The sequence below is a fragment of the Patella vulgata genome, chromosome 4, assembly GCF_932274485.2.
Source record: "Patella vulgata chromosome 4, xgPatVulg1.2, whole genome shotgun sequence".
NCBI classification, from domain to species: domain Eukaryota; kingdom Metazoa; phylum Mollusca; class Gastropoda; family Patellidae; genus Patella; species Patella vulgata.
The window spans coordinates 54,046,567-54,062,570 of record NC_065882.2 but is presented as its reverse complement, the minus strand read 5'-3'; the positions used below and the strand labels follow the sequence as shown (position 1 = coordinate 54,062,570).

The 16,004-nt window shown below is 34.2% G+C and overlaps 1 long non-coding RNA gene across 6 annotated transcripts in view; it reads left to right on the top strand.

The window, feature by feature from the left end:
* Positions 1-14,761, top strand: part of LOC126818731 (uncharacterized) — a 192,131-nt gene extending 177,370 nt beyond the window's left edge. For 4 of the 6 annotated variants that reach the window (XR_007679329.2, XR_007679327.2, XR_007679330.2 and 1 more), the window contains 2 exons: positions 11,449-11,582; positions 14,041-14,761. This is a non-coding gene — a long non-coding RNA (uncharacterized LOC126818731). Of the gene's footprint in view, positions 1-245; positions 374-11,448; positions 11,583-14,040 lie in introns of all 6 variants that reach the window. The other 2 variants (XR_008787815.1, XR_007679331.2) reach the window with 1 other exon arrangement.
* The last annotated feature ends 1,243 nt before the right edge of the window (positions 14,762-16,004 follow it).

The following is a 16,004-nucleotide window of genomic DNA, read 5'->3' as shown; positions in this document are numbered from 1 at the left end:
AGCTAAAGCTAAGCAGAGCTAATCAATTTCATTGGTCGATGTTTTGGGACAAGATAATCTTGATTCTATCTGATAGAGAGTGATAAAACTTGATTGCTTGATACTTTTGAAATAAATAAATTTGCGATTAATTAATATGTGTCATCTATTTATTTTGGGATTTCGGCGGGGGACATCAGCCTCACTGTTGGCTTGTTAAAATATACATGTTTCATGCAAATTTGTCTCAAAATTTAATTTTTCAGATTACAATGGCCCATGTTAGGGTTTGTCAAAGATTTATGTGAAAAGTGGTCCTAATGCACTCTGAATGAACAGAGTCCTCAAAAGATTTGTAAAATGTCCCACTGAAAGGATCCTTGAGTGGATACAGGTTAAGAACCTTAATTTTAACTTAATTAACTTAATTTTATTTGAGTGTGGTGGGTCACATTTACAGGGGAACTGTGGTGACTCAGTGACTAAGGCTCTGGCTCACTAACCAGTATATCTTGGTTTCAATCCCAGTGTTGGCCGAGAAAGGTCCTTTGGATTTTTCTACATGGTTTCCCCATGTCAGTGGTGCAGAACAGAGGGCCTGGCAAGTCATATTGAACTTTGATGAGCAGCTCTAGAATTACCAAAGGTGTTTGAATTACATGTATGTCAGGCATAGTGTCCAATGAGCATGTACCATAAGTCAATGGTCATATAGATTCCAAGTCAATTGATTTTGGTCATAATTTAAGACTACATGGAAAGCAATGAAAATAGTATGTATAAACTAGATCAGACTGGATTCGGGATTATAGCCTAATTATTTACCAATTGAAATGAACCGAAGAGGTCAAAATATGTTCTCAATTGTTCCAACATGACTCACTTGTCAATATAATTTGGAGCTTTTATGGTAATTATCATCTAGTCAGACACAACAAGACAAGACTGATTCTGGTGTATTTTCAGTTTTGTCTTTCAAAACACATTGATTGTCAAGTGTCATGTAGATTTCTAATTATCAGACTGAATTGTCTGGAATCATATTTTCTGTTGACGTATTATTTTACAAAGTACATAGATAAATTTATGCTTCCAAGATAAATTTGTAAGTAAGTTTGTGAGACAAGTTTTATACTTCTACATTTGGATGCAAATTATAATGTTGTCGTCCGTCACGTCTGTTGATCTGTCATCAGTCTTCACATATTCTTAATTATAAAGACATTATATTGATGAATTTTTCATAGCTGGATCATAATTTTTTCAAGTTCCCCACATTCCTACAGTGATTTAAGAGTTATATAGCCCTCACCTAGAAAATAATGTGAATACTTTCAGTCAAAGTCCTATAGCATGTAGCAATTATGTTCATGGCAAAGCTGATATCTGAATCCCATTATTTGTGTAAGTGCAATGAATACTCCCTTGAAAAAGTCTAGTTTCTACCCAAGATAAAATAACATTTCTCTTTTAGCAGTAAATTTGTCATGGAAACTCAATTCTTCATCAGATTTGACTAGAAAAAATTAAAACCCAGTTAGTCAATAGCTATTTATAGAGTTTGATCAATTTTGCTTACAAATTTCAAGTTAATAAGATTTTTTTTCCTAATACTTGACTGTCCTTGGAGACTTGTATCAGGTTATCATTAACGTTAATTTCTTCTTGGTACCATATGACACTAGTTGAAAATGTAATGATGGTGAAATCTAATTGCAAGATGGCACCTTAGATCAAGGCTATCTATTACAAGACTTTTATGAATCTGTTGGTGATACGATTACATTGAAAACCTACACCAAATCCAGGGTTGGTGCCTTCTCTTTTTGCAGGATATGTACATATGTGTTGACATTTGGTATCAAAAAATTGACATGGAATAGAATAAATGAAACTGTTTGGTGTAAACATAAAGAATATTATCAGCAAATACTTTCAAGGATTTCCAAAAGAGAATATCTAATAATCAGTGCTCAACATAGACAGAATAGACAATGCCAGAATAGGCTACAGAAGAGACAGTCCAATGGGCGTCCTTGCTAGAGATAAAGGGACATAATTTATAGGCCAGGCGGTCCCACGTGACCTCATTGTTTACCTTATAGCACAGTTTTCCTGTACATTCATTACGAACTCGTGTGTTGACAAACGTTAGTTTTTGTCGTTAATATTGAATTTAATACCGATACGGTTCTCTTACCATCGATAAGGTCACGTGGAACCAAGTTTTTACTAGTGACACCTGGTGAGAATTACTTCAACGAGGACGCCCATTAGAAACACATTACTAGAGAATATATAAATATAGAATGTGATTTTTGACAATTATTTAGAAATATCCCAAAAAAAAGGTGATAATATATGTTTAATGAATGAAAATTGTGATGTCACTTTGATTCAATTGATAATGCTATTTGATCAGTTGATACAAATTCATGTAGAGCATATTTGCCAGAAAACTCAGATTGTATATCAACTGGGTATTTTAAAAAATTCAACATTAAAAGGAAGGATGGGTGGGGGTATCTGACTGGTCTAATGTATACGCTTTAGATGTAAGGTCTGGCTTTGATTCGGTTTGGATCCCAGACAAGGTGTAGGGTCACCTGCTTCCCCAGTTTCCTCCCACTGCTATTAAACCTTCAGGCAAGAGAATTGGTTGGGTTGGATGGCTGAATGCTTAGCGTGTGTGCGCTGTATCATAAGGTCTGTCATTGAGTCAACTGGCTTGGTTTCGATTCCCTGGTTGAACGTGACAAGATGTAGGGTCACCTGTCCAACCTCGTGGCTTTTATCAGGGTCCTCTGGTTGCCTCCCACTGCTAAAGACCCCTACGTGCACACAAATTATTGAAATAAAATTGAACCATATGTTAGTCCTGAAATGACCTAGTTTGTGTCGAGTTGACCTTGAACCCCATTTCTCTCTCTCTCGCAAGAGAATTGTTGAAATAAAGATGTACAATAGGTCACTCCTGTAATGACATACTATATGATGAGTGGACGTAAACCCCATTTCCCTCTCACTCGCTCTATTAGAAAGACGTTTATGATCAAGAATCATTTTCAATCTATTCTTTCAATTCAAAGATTGCATCATGCAAGAATGTTCAAGTTTAGAAATATGGAAGTCTCTTGATGGTTGTGTTATTTGCTGTGCTTTATAACTTAGTGAATTATTGTTGTATATGCTCATTTGAGACTTTGGTGAAAACATGAAGCATTAATCTTGATATGAGGGAAATTCACAAGTAATATTGCAAACATCAAAGAAATCTGAATCCCAATTGTCATGAGGGGATGAACATGTAATACCCTTCAAATGATATATAGAAAAAGAAGGCTTTTAGGAAAGTGTTATTGATGTGTAAGATGTTTTTTTTAGGATAAATGAAATTACCATTTATACATTGTAATGATTTACTTTGTCATTTTTGCTTGAGATAACAATACACATATATAGACTACTATCAGCCAAAAGAAATTTAGATATTAAAAAATTGAGGGACCCAATAATGAAATATAAGTATTATTATTTCTAATATAAAGTCAAGTTTCAAATGGGTTAGTTTTGGTTTAACTGTTAAAAGTTTGATTTTATGAAGCAAAATGGGCTGGGCTGCCTGCTGAAGCCAAAGCATGATCATAAGTCAATATAAAAGGTCAAATTGTGAACAGCAGCAACCATTTAGCAATATTTCTAATCAGAATTTGGGAAGCTAGCAACAGATCAATTTGAGATCTATCATTCTTCTCCTGTGAGGTGTCATTACGAAAGAGTCAGTTGCACTAACATCAATTTAGAAGTGCCACTCAATTTGACGCAAGCAGTATAAGTTGTTCACACATAACTTTGATGATTCTAATGGCAACGTGGAAACTTGCCAGTCTCGCCGGTGACTATTCTAAATAAATCAGCACAACGGTTGTCATCAAGATCTATTTATCTCAGATTGGATTCTAATCATTTGGAGGTATTGACTTGATGATTATTCCATTAGCAAGCGTTAAAAAACAGTTGAACAAAAGCATTAATGATTAGATTACTAGTAGTTATTAAACAAGAGTCCAACTGGGCTTAATCGCCCATCCAGTGGGTTGGAGTAGACTGTGAACAAATTATTTTATTCCCTGTCAGTTCTTATGGCCAAGCTATTTTATTTTAAACAAATTTGTGACTTGTACTGGCAAATTGAGTAGCAATGAGGAATTTTTGAAAATTGAGTTATTGTTCACATTCTCCTCCTCAATACCTTCAAAATGATGTATAGTTGGTATGAATCAAGCAAAAATAGACTGAGCTATATCGGTTTGAAGTTGCCCAAGTCAGAAAAGGTAGTTTTGAGAAAAAGCGAGTTAAAGATGTTGGCATGTTGTAAAAGAAAATCACATAGCAACCACGCCATATATTTGTTATATTTCATTTAATATTTCTCTCGATGTTATAATTTAGAACAAAAGAGAAAATAGTCCATACATTAGTAATCTAGATTTTGTATATTATAACTTTTGTGAGAATAACTTTTGTTAATCTTACCAGTTAATTTGCATGTTTGTGTTAGTGCTCAGGAGATTAGGATTGTTGATTGGGTAATCAAGTTTCGTTTCTTCACATGTGTTCTGTTATCTTCATCACACAACTGAATTAAAAAAGGTTTTGAGTGTACAATAGGTCTACTGTTATTTTCCGGTACTGTAATGGTATCAGAATCTGAACCCTTGATAGAAGGATAGAAATTTCAATTTCATTTGTAAGACTAGTAAGAGATGCTTATGTTCAAATTGCAGACCGTTTTCTCACTCAAGAATCGTCACTTTTTGACAATCGGCATTTATAATATGCTGTCATGTCATTTTGGTTGACACTCAGGGGACTATTAAAATGGGTTTGTCCGTCTGTCTGTCTGTCCGTCACACCTTTTGGGACACAATAACTCTCTTTCTAATTGAGCTTAAATATTCAAACTTGGTGTAGGTGTTTATTAGGCCAATACCTTGATGGAGTTCGAAGATGAGCATTTTCTGCTTAGGATAAGTGGAGATAAGCAATTTGATTGGTTGATGCTTTGGGACACAATAACTTTAGTTCTAATTAAGTGAGAGTGATGAAACTTGGTGTATAGTTTCATTACATCAATACCTTGACTAAGTTCTATAATGAGCATTTTCCGCTCAGGGTAAGCAGAGCGATAAGCAATTTGATTGGTCAAGATTTTGGAACACAATAACTCTCCTACTAATTGAGGTAGAATGTTCAAACTTGGTGTAGGCATTCACTCGGTGAATCCCTTGATGGAGTTTGATTATGAACATTGTCTAGTTACGGTAGGCAGTGATAAGCAATCTGATTGGTTGATGATTTAGGGGCACGATAACTTTGGTTATAATGAAGTGAGAGCGATGAAACTCTGAATATAGATTCATTATATCATTACCCTGACTGAGTTCAATCGTGCGAATTTTCTGCCTGGGCTAAGGAGCGATAAGCAATTTGATTGGTCAAGACTTTGGAACATAAAAACTCTGCTTTTAATTGAGGTAGAATGTTCATTAGGTGAATGTCTTGACTGATTTCAATGATTAACATTTCAAGCTAAAGCTAAGCAGAGCTAATCAATTTCATTGGTCGATGCTTTGGCACAAGATAATCTTGATTCTATCTGATAGAGAGTGATGAAACTTAATGTATAGTTTGATTGCTCGAAACTTTGAAAAAAAATACATGCGATTAATTAATATGTGTCATCTATTTATTTTGGGATTTCGGCGGTTGACATCAGCCTCACTGTTGGCTTGTTACACCACCTCACAGAAAGAATTGAAAGTACCCCAAAACATTATCGCCAAAATCAATTTTGTATCGCCACTTTCATTTTTGTAACCTGACAGTGTGATCCCTGATTGCAACCATGATACCACAATGCACTGCGCAGGGTGTCTGAGCCAAGTATATTTACATATTGCATGGGTTTTAAAACTCATTTGTATTCGTTGAAAATGGGATAATTTGTAATACTTTGTCCATATTTATAAACTAGAGATGCAGGGCTTTACAATGATGCCAAGCATTACGTAAGGAGATCGATCGGTCGTCCCACTGCCTGCGTCGAAAAATAACTAATTTCGCTGAGAATTTTAAGAAAAAAGAAAGATTCCAGGATACGGTACTCTTACAAAATGTCCCAATAAAGATGTTTTAAGATGTTTTATTGCTATTTTGATCTTTTGGGTATATTTATAGACCCATTTTTGTGAAAATCTCAATTTCGATCAAAATCAATATTTTCACTTGTTTTGTCTGTAGCTCATTAATAGACTTTGCGCATTTCGACTCATTTTGCCAGCACGAGTCACATTTGTGTGATCCAAAAAACACCAACATTCCTATAAAATTTTGCTGATAATAAGAAAATGTCTACATCTTCCCCGTTAGAGTTTTCCTGCCCCATCTATATTAGGCCGGGAACTGAATTTGAACCAGTCTGAAATAACACTAGCCAAGCAAATTTGGTGCTTAGCCAATTGGTGCCAATGAACTTTATTAAGAAATATCAGAATTAGAATCATAGAAAACAGTTGAAATTTATCAAGTGGATTAGAAGAAGTAATTTAAATATTACCAGTAAATTATTCAAACTGACCTCATTTAGATATCTATTCAAAATCAATGGCTTTTATAACATTCATCGCTATTGTGGATAGAATGTTTATTAGGCCTGCAAAAAAGATAGATTTTGGTGTCTTGGGAACCTAATGTTCCAGTAAAGGTAATAGAAGCAAATCTATCCCTCATTGCACAATTCGTTTGATTAAGTCTTTATGGTGCAAAATGAATAACTCTTTCTACTTCTAGTGCTGAATAACATAGAATCCGGTTTATGGGCTGTAACTTCAATCTCATCAATATTAATAAACAGAAAAATAACAATAAATAGATAATCATGAATGCTTCAAAAAACAAAAATGATAATGCATAGTGAAGTGTAGATATACTGGAACACTAAGGGATTTTTAAGGTAGGGCTCCTTGATTCAGTGGGAATAAAGAGACTAGTGAGTGATACTCACAAGGGATAACCAAAATGTAGCAATGTCTAAATTATTTACATAACTAGTCTTTTATTTTTTCAAAAATGAACAGGGAGATGATATAATTAATTTATGTTACTGAAAATAGCAATGTGCGTATTTAGGCGGTGAGGGATAACGTTTTACCCCAAACAAATTGCAAAAGAAACCAATGTAGTTTGGTTCAATAATACATATGTCAGATAACATAATTTGAAATAAGGTAATTAACATAAATTAATGGCGATCTTCAGGAAGTTTTGGAGAGCGATATCTCGTAACCAGTGTGATTTAGTGGTGGGGGAATAACTAATTTTGTTTTAAATGTGCCGAAAAAACCCAAATTTGACCAAAAAGTATTTTCAAAAATGTATTTTTTCAAATGGTGGCGGCTATTTCTTTCAAAATTGTTGCCAAATTTGTTAAGAAAATGGCATTTACCCCATACAACCAGCGAGAATCTCATAAAATATGACTTTTTCTATGTCTTTTATGTTTATTCGGTGTCTCTGAATTTGTTTGAAGATAGAGTGGAATCCAAAATGACAGATTTTAAGTTAATTGTTATTTTTTTATGTTGGATATGACTTGGAATATGTCATTTACATGATTTTCAATGTCTCTGGAATCAATTCTGATCTAAAAAATGAGAATCCATGATGGCAGAAATGAAATCTAAAATGGCGGAATTTAAATTAATCGTCATTTGCTTCCATTGGATATGGCTTGTAATATGTGTTATATAGAAGTTTTGAGGTTGCTGTGTTCAATTTCTACCAATAGCCCAGATGGTGTAAATTTAAAACAGAATAGAATCCAAAATGGTGATTTTTGTTTTTGTGGATATTGCTTATACTGTAAAATAAGGTTTCCACAGTTACTGAATTCAATACTGGGTTCAAAAATTAATTTCTGATAAGATTGTCATACACCAAAGCTAGAAACTTCAAGATATACTATAGAAAACATCATTTACATCAGTTTTTTTCAAAAGAAATTTTGCACAGGGAAAGAGAGAACCCCACCGTACCCCATATAATGGGTACCCAAGTTCAGGGACCCTTGGCTCCTGGTCCGTCCCTGGTATCATCTAGACCGATAGTAACCACAGGTTCATGTCTGTTATACATTTCATGATAAGTTCTTGTGATGTCCTTACCAGTGGATACTAGACAATAAATACATAAGACAGAAATGAGCCTGTGGTTACTATCGATCTATATGGTACCTGTGACAGACTGATCCTTACTCCGTGAGGGATTTCCACTCTTTCAGGGGAGGGGGTGGCTCTCTCCTACCAGTCGCGTAATTTCTTTTCAAAAACTGACTGTAAATGGTGATTTCTAGAGTAGGATGTTAGAATATGTTGCAAATTTCCACATTATTATTACTTTAATTATCAGTAAAAGTATGCCATATAAAATAATAATTTGTATATTCGTTATAAAAAAAGGTTTATCCATTACACAATTTATTGTTAGTTCAGATTGAAGGATATGGTGTTAAAACATGTTACAAGTTTCTGTATTACATGGTAGATTTTAAGTTATCATATATTTTATAACCATAAATTATAACAATTGGTATATTGGTTGAATATTTTACAGCCAGGGGAGGATTGGGCCATCGGGCGATTGCCCGATGGGCCAGTCGGACAAAGAGTGAAAAAAATAATTTTGTCCAATTCGTCTTTAAAAACCTTTTTTCTGCTGAACATTATATGGGGTGGCGGGGGTATTATCAAGTTGTATGTGCCGGTGGCTTTAACGGGCCGCCATGCCATCACTGGAGTCTCGAATGGGCTGGTATAATAGACTTTCTTGGCCAGATGTGTGCTGGTTGTGGGCCGGAATTCCGAAAATTTCATCGGATTCACCCAACACTGTCGCCCACAAATTTACTAATTATTAAGTCCTCTGCACCCTGTTTGTGGGGATACACCAGAAACGTCTGCCAATGGTTCGTATATCAAAAAAAAATTCAATTTTAAGGCCTCTGCAAAACTTGGTGATAGCTGGTCTGATGGCTGAATTTGACAGAGATTATAATCAGATATGCCACCAAATCGCATATTTGGGGTTCATTTTTCAAAATTTTCTCGGGGGAGAGCACCCGGACCGTCCGTCCGAGCTCCGCGGCCAGTTTACAGCTACTTTGTTTTGTAAGATTTAAAAAAAAAATCTATTTATTGTCCCACCACTGAAATGCACTGGTTACAATATATCGCTTTCAAAAACCTCCTGACATATTGAATTATGGTAATTACGTCATTTTACCTTGGCCGACTTCGGTCGAATTTGAGTATGATTAAAACACTTGTCTGGATGTACTACTTCTAAATTTTATTAACATGTTACGGCTTGATAACGATACCTGTATTTGTACTGAAACGTAGCATGTTAATAAAATTCAGAAGTAGGTACATCCAGATAAGTGTTTTAATTTTAGTGAAATCTATTTCTATATGTCTTATAAGGTTTGGGTATGATGTTTTCTAATATAAGCATGATTGAATCCAACTGCATTGGTTTCTTTTGCAATTTGTTTGGGGTCACTTCACTTTTAAGATTAACTTGCCCCACCTAATTATTTTGGAAATAATTGACTTTACAATTATTAAGCATCAGTTATTTTGATGAAAATGGACAGTAAGTTGATAGAGGTGAATGCAATAACCACTAATTTGTTTAAATGTGATATTGATAATTCAGTTAGAAGATGGGTTTAATACTATGATAGTATGCAACTTAGAGGGCACTTTATAAATATCTATAAGGCATTGATTCATTCTTTTTGAGGCATTCATTTGCTTTTGACACATCTTGGAAATCGAGCATCGTTTGTTAAAATTTTTAATTATGTAGAGTATCCAGTTACCTAGGATATATATAGTGTACACTACAAGATATTTCTTTTTGTCCCCCGCCTTTCGAAGAAAGCAGGTGACTATTAAAATGGGTCCGTCTGTCTGTCTGTCCGTCCGCCTGTCTGTCTGTCCGTCAAACTTTTGGGGACACAATAACTCTCTTTCTGATTGAGCTAGAATGTTCAGTGCCTTGATGGAGTTTAAAGATGAGCATTTTCTGTTTAGGGTAAGCAGAGATAAGCAATTTGATTGGTTGACTAAGTTCAATAATGAACATTTTCTGCTCAGGGTAAGCAGAGCAATAAGCAATTTGATTGGCCGAGACTTTGGAACACAATAACTCACCTTCTAATTGAGCTAGAATGTTCAAACTAGGTGTATGTGTTTATTACTTGAATGCCTTGATGGAGTTCGAAGATGAGCATTTTCTGCTTAGGGTAAGCAAAGATAAGCAATTTGATTGGTTGGTGCTTTGGGACATGATAACTTTAGTTCTAATTAAATGAGAGTGATGAAATTTGGTATATAGTTTTATTACATCAATACATTGACTAAGTTCTATAATGAGCATTTTCTGCTCAGGGTAAGCAGAGCGATTAGCAATTTGATTGGTTGAGTCTTTCAAACACAATAACTCTCATTCTAATTGAGCTGTAATGTTCACACTTGGCGTAGGTGTTTATTAGGTGAATGCCTTGATGGAATTCAGAGTTCGAAGATGAGAATTTTCTGCTTAGGTTAAGCAGAGATAAGCAATTTGATTGGTTGATGCTTTGGGACACAATAAGTTGATAACTTTAGTTCTAATTAAGTGATAGTGAGGACACTTGGTGTATAGTTTTATCACATCAATACCTTGAGTAATTTCCATAATAAGCATTTTCTGCTTAAGGTAAGCAGAGCGATAAGCAATTTGATAAATAGAGACTTTGGAACACAATAACTCTCCTTTTAATTGAGGTAAAATGTTCAAACTTGATTGAGTTTGATGATGAACATTGTCTGCTTACGGTAAGCAGAGATAAGCAATCTGATTGGTTGATGCTTTGGGGCACGATAACTTTGGTTTTAATTAAGTGAGAGTGATGAAACTCTGAGTATAGATTCATTATATCATTACCGTGTCTAATTTTGATGATGAGAATTTTCTGCTCAGGGTAAGAAGAGCGATAAGCAATTTGATTGGTCAAGACTTTGGAACATAACAACTCTGCTTTTAATTGAGGTAGAATGGTTAAACTTGATGTAGATGTTCATTAGGTGAATGTCTTGACTGAGTTCAATGATTTAACATTTTGAGCTAAATCTAAGCAGAGCTAAGCAATCTCATTGGTCGATGCTTTGAGACAAGATAACTTTGATTCTATCTGATTGAGAGTGATGAAACTTAGTGTATAGGTGATAATCTGTTTGATTGCTTGCTACCTTTGAAAAAAATAAATGTCCGATTAATGAATATGGGACTTACTGCTTGCTGTGTACCTGATGATATAAGATATAGTTATTAATTTCTTTTGTTTACCATATTCATTTGCAGATTAAAGCATTTGTAAGAGAAATCATGTTGTGGTAATTAAAATTCTAATGGTGCATCATGATAATGGAAGGTTTGTTAGTTAAAACATAAACTCTCCCAGTTGGATAAAGGTTTGAATTAACATTGATCATGTGGTAAGTATAACCAAGAATTTTATTCTTCATTTTTTGGGGGATATCAACACATCAAAAGCCTTTGTTTGGTTTATTGGTTTGCCACGAGTACATGTATTCTGGTTTGGTATTAACTGTTTGGTTCTTCGGCCCTGCTTCCGTAGTCCGATCGCCAAACCCAGTATTTTGAGTGAACCTAGAAATTGTATACAAAGTTTTTTTTGTGATTGATTTTAGTAGCCTTGGGTGTCCTCTTCCAGAATCTGCCAGGTGAACCTTGGTCACCCTTGGGCGTTTTGAATAATACAAGATGGCAACCAAGACGCGATCCATTTTAAATAATCCCCAATAGCTCTCATAGTATTTATTCTAGGATGATAATTTTAGTGTGTAACCGTATGTTTATGGGGTCAAGGAATAGACTGAAATCGTTCATTATGTTGTTGGGTAATTAGATAATAATAAAGTCCAAAATGCCAGACAATATGGCCCTTTAACTCGTTAGCGGTCGTTGAGGTTCATTATTTCACCAAAACAGACTATATCTAGAGACAAACTATATGTTTCCGGATATAGGAGCATATGAGTGATACGATAACACCACATACATGCCTATCAGGTGTTACAGGACAACTTGGGCCTGCCCTGAAAAGGAGGACACAAGCTGTTTTTTGAAAATCTAAGAAATCAAATTCTACCCGCAAAACACGAAAATAAACCCCACAAAACTAGGTAATATTCAGTTTAATCCTTTAGTCGTGTTTCTGGCTGCAACCTGCGACAGAACAAGCTCAAAATAATGTACATTATAAGCCATCCCTAGTACTACAGCTACAAGCAAGCGTACTACATGGGATGTCACTATTGCATTTACATGTGACAGACCCTGGAGCAAGTTGGCCCTGGGGGCCCCAATAGTCATGTCTGTGGTGTTATCGTATTGCTCATATGCTCCTATGTCCAGAAATATATAGTTTGTCACTAGATGTAGTCAGGTTTGGTGAAAAAGTCACTTCCAACCATCGCTAACAAGTTACAAAAACATATTGTCTGGCATGTTTGATTTTACTATCATCTAATCACCCCAACAACATACGGTTAGACACCAAAATTATCATTCTAGACTAAATATTATTTGAAATGGGGTCATCTTGGACGCCATCTTGAATTTCTAAAAACGCTCAAGGGTGACCGAGGTTCACCCGGCAGATTCTGAAAGAGGACACTCTAGGGTACTAAAATCAATCATAATAAAACTTTGTATACAATTCCCAGGTCCAGCCATAGTCCTGTCGGACTACAGTTTGGCTTCATTACATATAACCAAGAATTTGAACAAAATGCTTAGACAACATATTTTTCTTGTGTTATGTATATTCATAAATAAATAGTTCTTGTCATTTTATTATAACAGAATATTATACATTGTAAATTAAGACCAGTAATACCTATAATCAGACACTAATCTCCTATGCCTGTTTCAATATAATTAAATATATTCATTATTTTAGTCTTTTACAAACAGATGTTTTATTGCATAGTTGTTTTTAGGATTTAATTAAGCTCCTTCTACACCCTTATCTATTGTCTTTATAATTAACATATTTTTATTTAGTATAAGTCACTAGTGGCGACATTTTGTTCATCTTCTCTTGTGCAACTAATCAAACTTTCAAAACTATTGGAGATTAGTGTTCTCACAACCAAGTCATAAATTAGATTAAAGTTTCATATAGTGGGATATTATTTTATCATAAATAATGCACATCGTCTTGTTCATTCCTTTTCAGTTGTAAATTGTTTTTAATATTGTTGCTGGTGAATAAATCCATATCCAGATTATACAGTTGTTCACGTTTTTATGGAAGTAACCCCCTAGGTTACAATCAAAGCTGTATATAAATATATTTTTATACTATATATCTCTCTTTACTAAGCAATATTTAAAGAAATAACTTGTGTTGGAACTTATCTGAAGATAGCTAACCTTTGAAATCTCTAACAAATGTGCATGAAATTCAGTAAACAGTGGTGGCTATATGCAAATCTGAAATCCAGACATTATATGATTTAGGTTAAAGCTTGCTAAGTTTAAGATGTTATTTGTTGGCTGTGTAAACCTGAATTGACCAAGAAGCTTCTGAACATATCAAGTCTCAGACATACTTGTTATAGAAGTTTAATGTTTGAACCAGCTGAAAACGTTTTTTTAAAGTTCTAGCAAATTAAGTTAGCTATACAGATTAAAGGACACAAAGATCCTTTGAAGCACACTTTTTGAAAAGGGGTAATGTCGGCCACTGAAGTTAGAATTGAACTAGTTCAATCTAGTCTTAATTCAGGACACCACCACTGGCACTACTCAGGCATCTGAACAGCTTTTTATTCTGTAATAAGGTATTTTTTATAATTCCTTGAAATAAATTTACTGAAAGATTTTTTGTGGTTTGGAGTTTGGCCATTTTATTTATCTTTTCAGGAAGCTAAAAGCTGCAAATAAGTTTGTATACTTAATCCTGTAAAAGAAGAATGTGTTTATGGAATGGAGATGTTTTTTTCGGTAGTTTAAGAAATACTGTCTTTCATCTTAATAAGATGTGACAGAAGTGTGATAATGAACCTATCTAGAATAAAAAAAAGAGCATAAAGAAGTATTGATTATCAGAGCAGAAGGGACTTAAAGCCCCTTGACTTTTGACTCCAATAATTCTAACTTACAGTATTAACTTCCCATTGTAGCTCCTGCAGCACACAGTTAATGGAAGAGAAAATTAACTAGAATAAAAGTAAGTTTTGTATCACAACTATGTCTCTAATGAATACAGAAACCTTTAACAGACTTTAATAAATGGAAATTGGTTGCTGTCATCACCATTTTAAACCACTAGTCTTTGTAATGAATCTATAGGTTTTTAGGGCATTGATTTCAAACTCTGAAACTATTTAGACATTTTTATGTTGTGATTTCCAAGGAACTCAGACATTTTTGATTATCATATTTTTTAGGAGACCACCAGGGATCTGAAATTCCCAGATATACATTTAAAAAAAACTCATTATGTAGATTTGATTAGGAGGGAAATCATTATAAAGATATCTAATTGTACTTATGATCTGTGGAATTCTAGTCATTTAGATTAAAATTATATCATTTCTTTATTATTACTTTTAATGTATTTTTTTTTCTTACCCCAATAACTGTGTAGCCTACATTATTTTAAAAAACTTTAAGCAAATATTGTTATTAGTCAAACTTTATTTTTTCTTACTATCTTGTCATATAACCGCGTTTTCGTTGGAATATACAGTTGCATTGACAGATCATACCTCATGATATAACTATGAGAGCCACATGACGTTGGCTCACTAATCAAGTGGCCCCTGAGATCGATCTAGGTGTTGGCTATGAATGTTCCACAAGATTGTCTAGTCTGGTTCTCTCTTGTCAGTGCAAGGAAAGGCAATGAGTCATTTGGATGGTACCTGTGCATGCGAAAGAGCACTTGCCAGTTGGAATTCGATGAAGTGTTCGGCAAAATGTTTGTCTTCATTAGCCTGGTTGGTCCTGAAAAGTAGGACGTTAAACACTATTTCATTTTATAATATAATTACAAACAGCAGACATATATCTAACAGTATTCTATCATCATATCCTATTATTGACTCGATGTTTCAATAGCTATCTGCTATGGATATACATGTAAGTCATTTTTGTAGTCCTCGGGAGACCAGAAATTAGAAATTTGTATAGCTTGCATAGCTTTTCTTTAAAACAAAAGGTCAGATAGGCACAGGAGAACCCAACTGTAATTGAGGAGACCAGGAATTAGAAATTGTTTCCCAGACAGAGTTAAATAAAGCCTTACATAGCATTTCTTTGAAACTGATTGTTGATATTAGGGGCATGTTAATGAGAACCCTACTGAAATCACCCACTAAACATTGCTATTATTCCTTTAAAGAGAACAAAATTAACAAACTTCACTTTAGAATATATAGTAGACATTCAAACCAGCTAGCCCAGTTGTCTTATTCCAACAAGCCTTCCTATTTACCCTATCCAGTATTAGCTCATCAAACTCACTTAAGTTAATTGAGAAAAAAATATTAATTATAAACTTTAATTAATTTACAACCTATAAAGAGAATATTAGATAGAGCATGCACATAGCTTATTTATCTCAATCAAATGTGTCTGGAATATGAATTGATTTTCCTCCAAAGAAGTTTGATATTTAATTTGTCGTACATTTACTAGTGTGTGGAGGTAATGTTAGTTACCGTGCATGCGATAAGAGATAATAAAACGGTGTATATATGTTAAATAATCTATGAGGTATTAACCAATACTATCATTATAATTAAATTGTAGATTACGATCTTTATCACTTAAATAATTGCCATAAAACATTCTACAACACATGTATTTTATCAAGCAGAGTA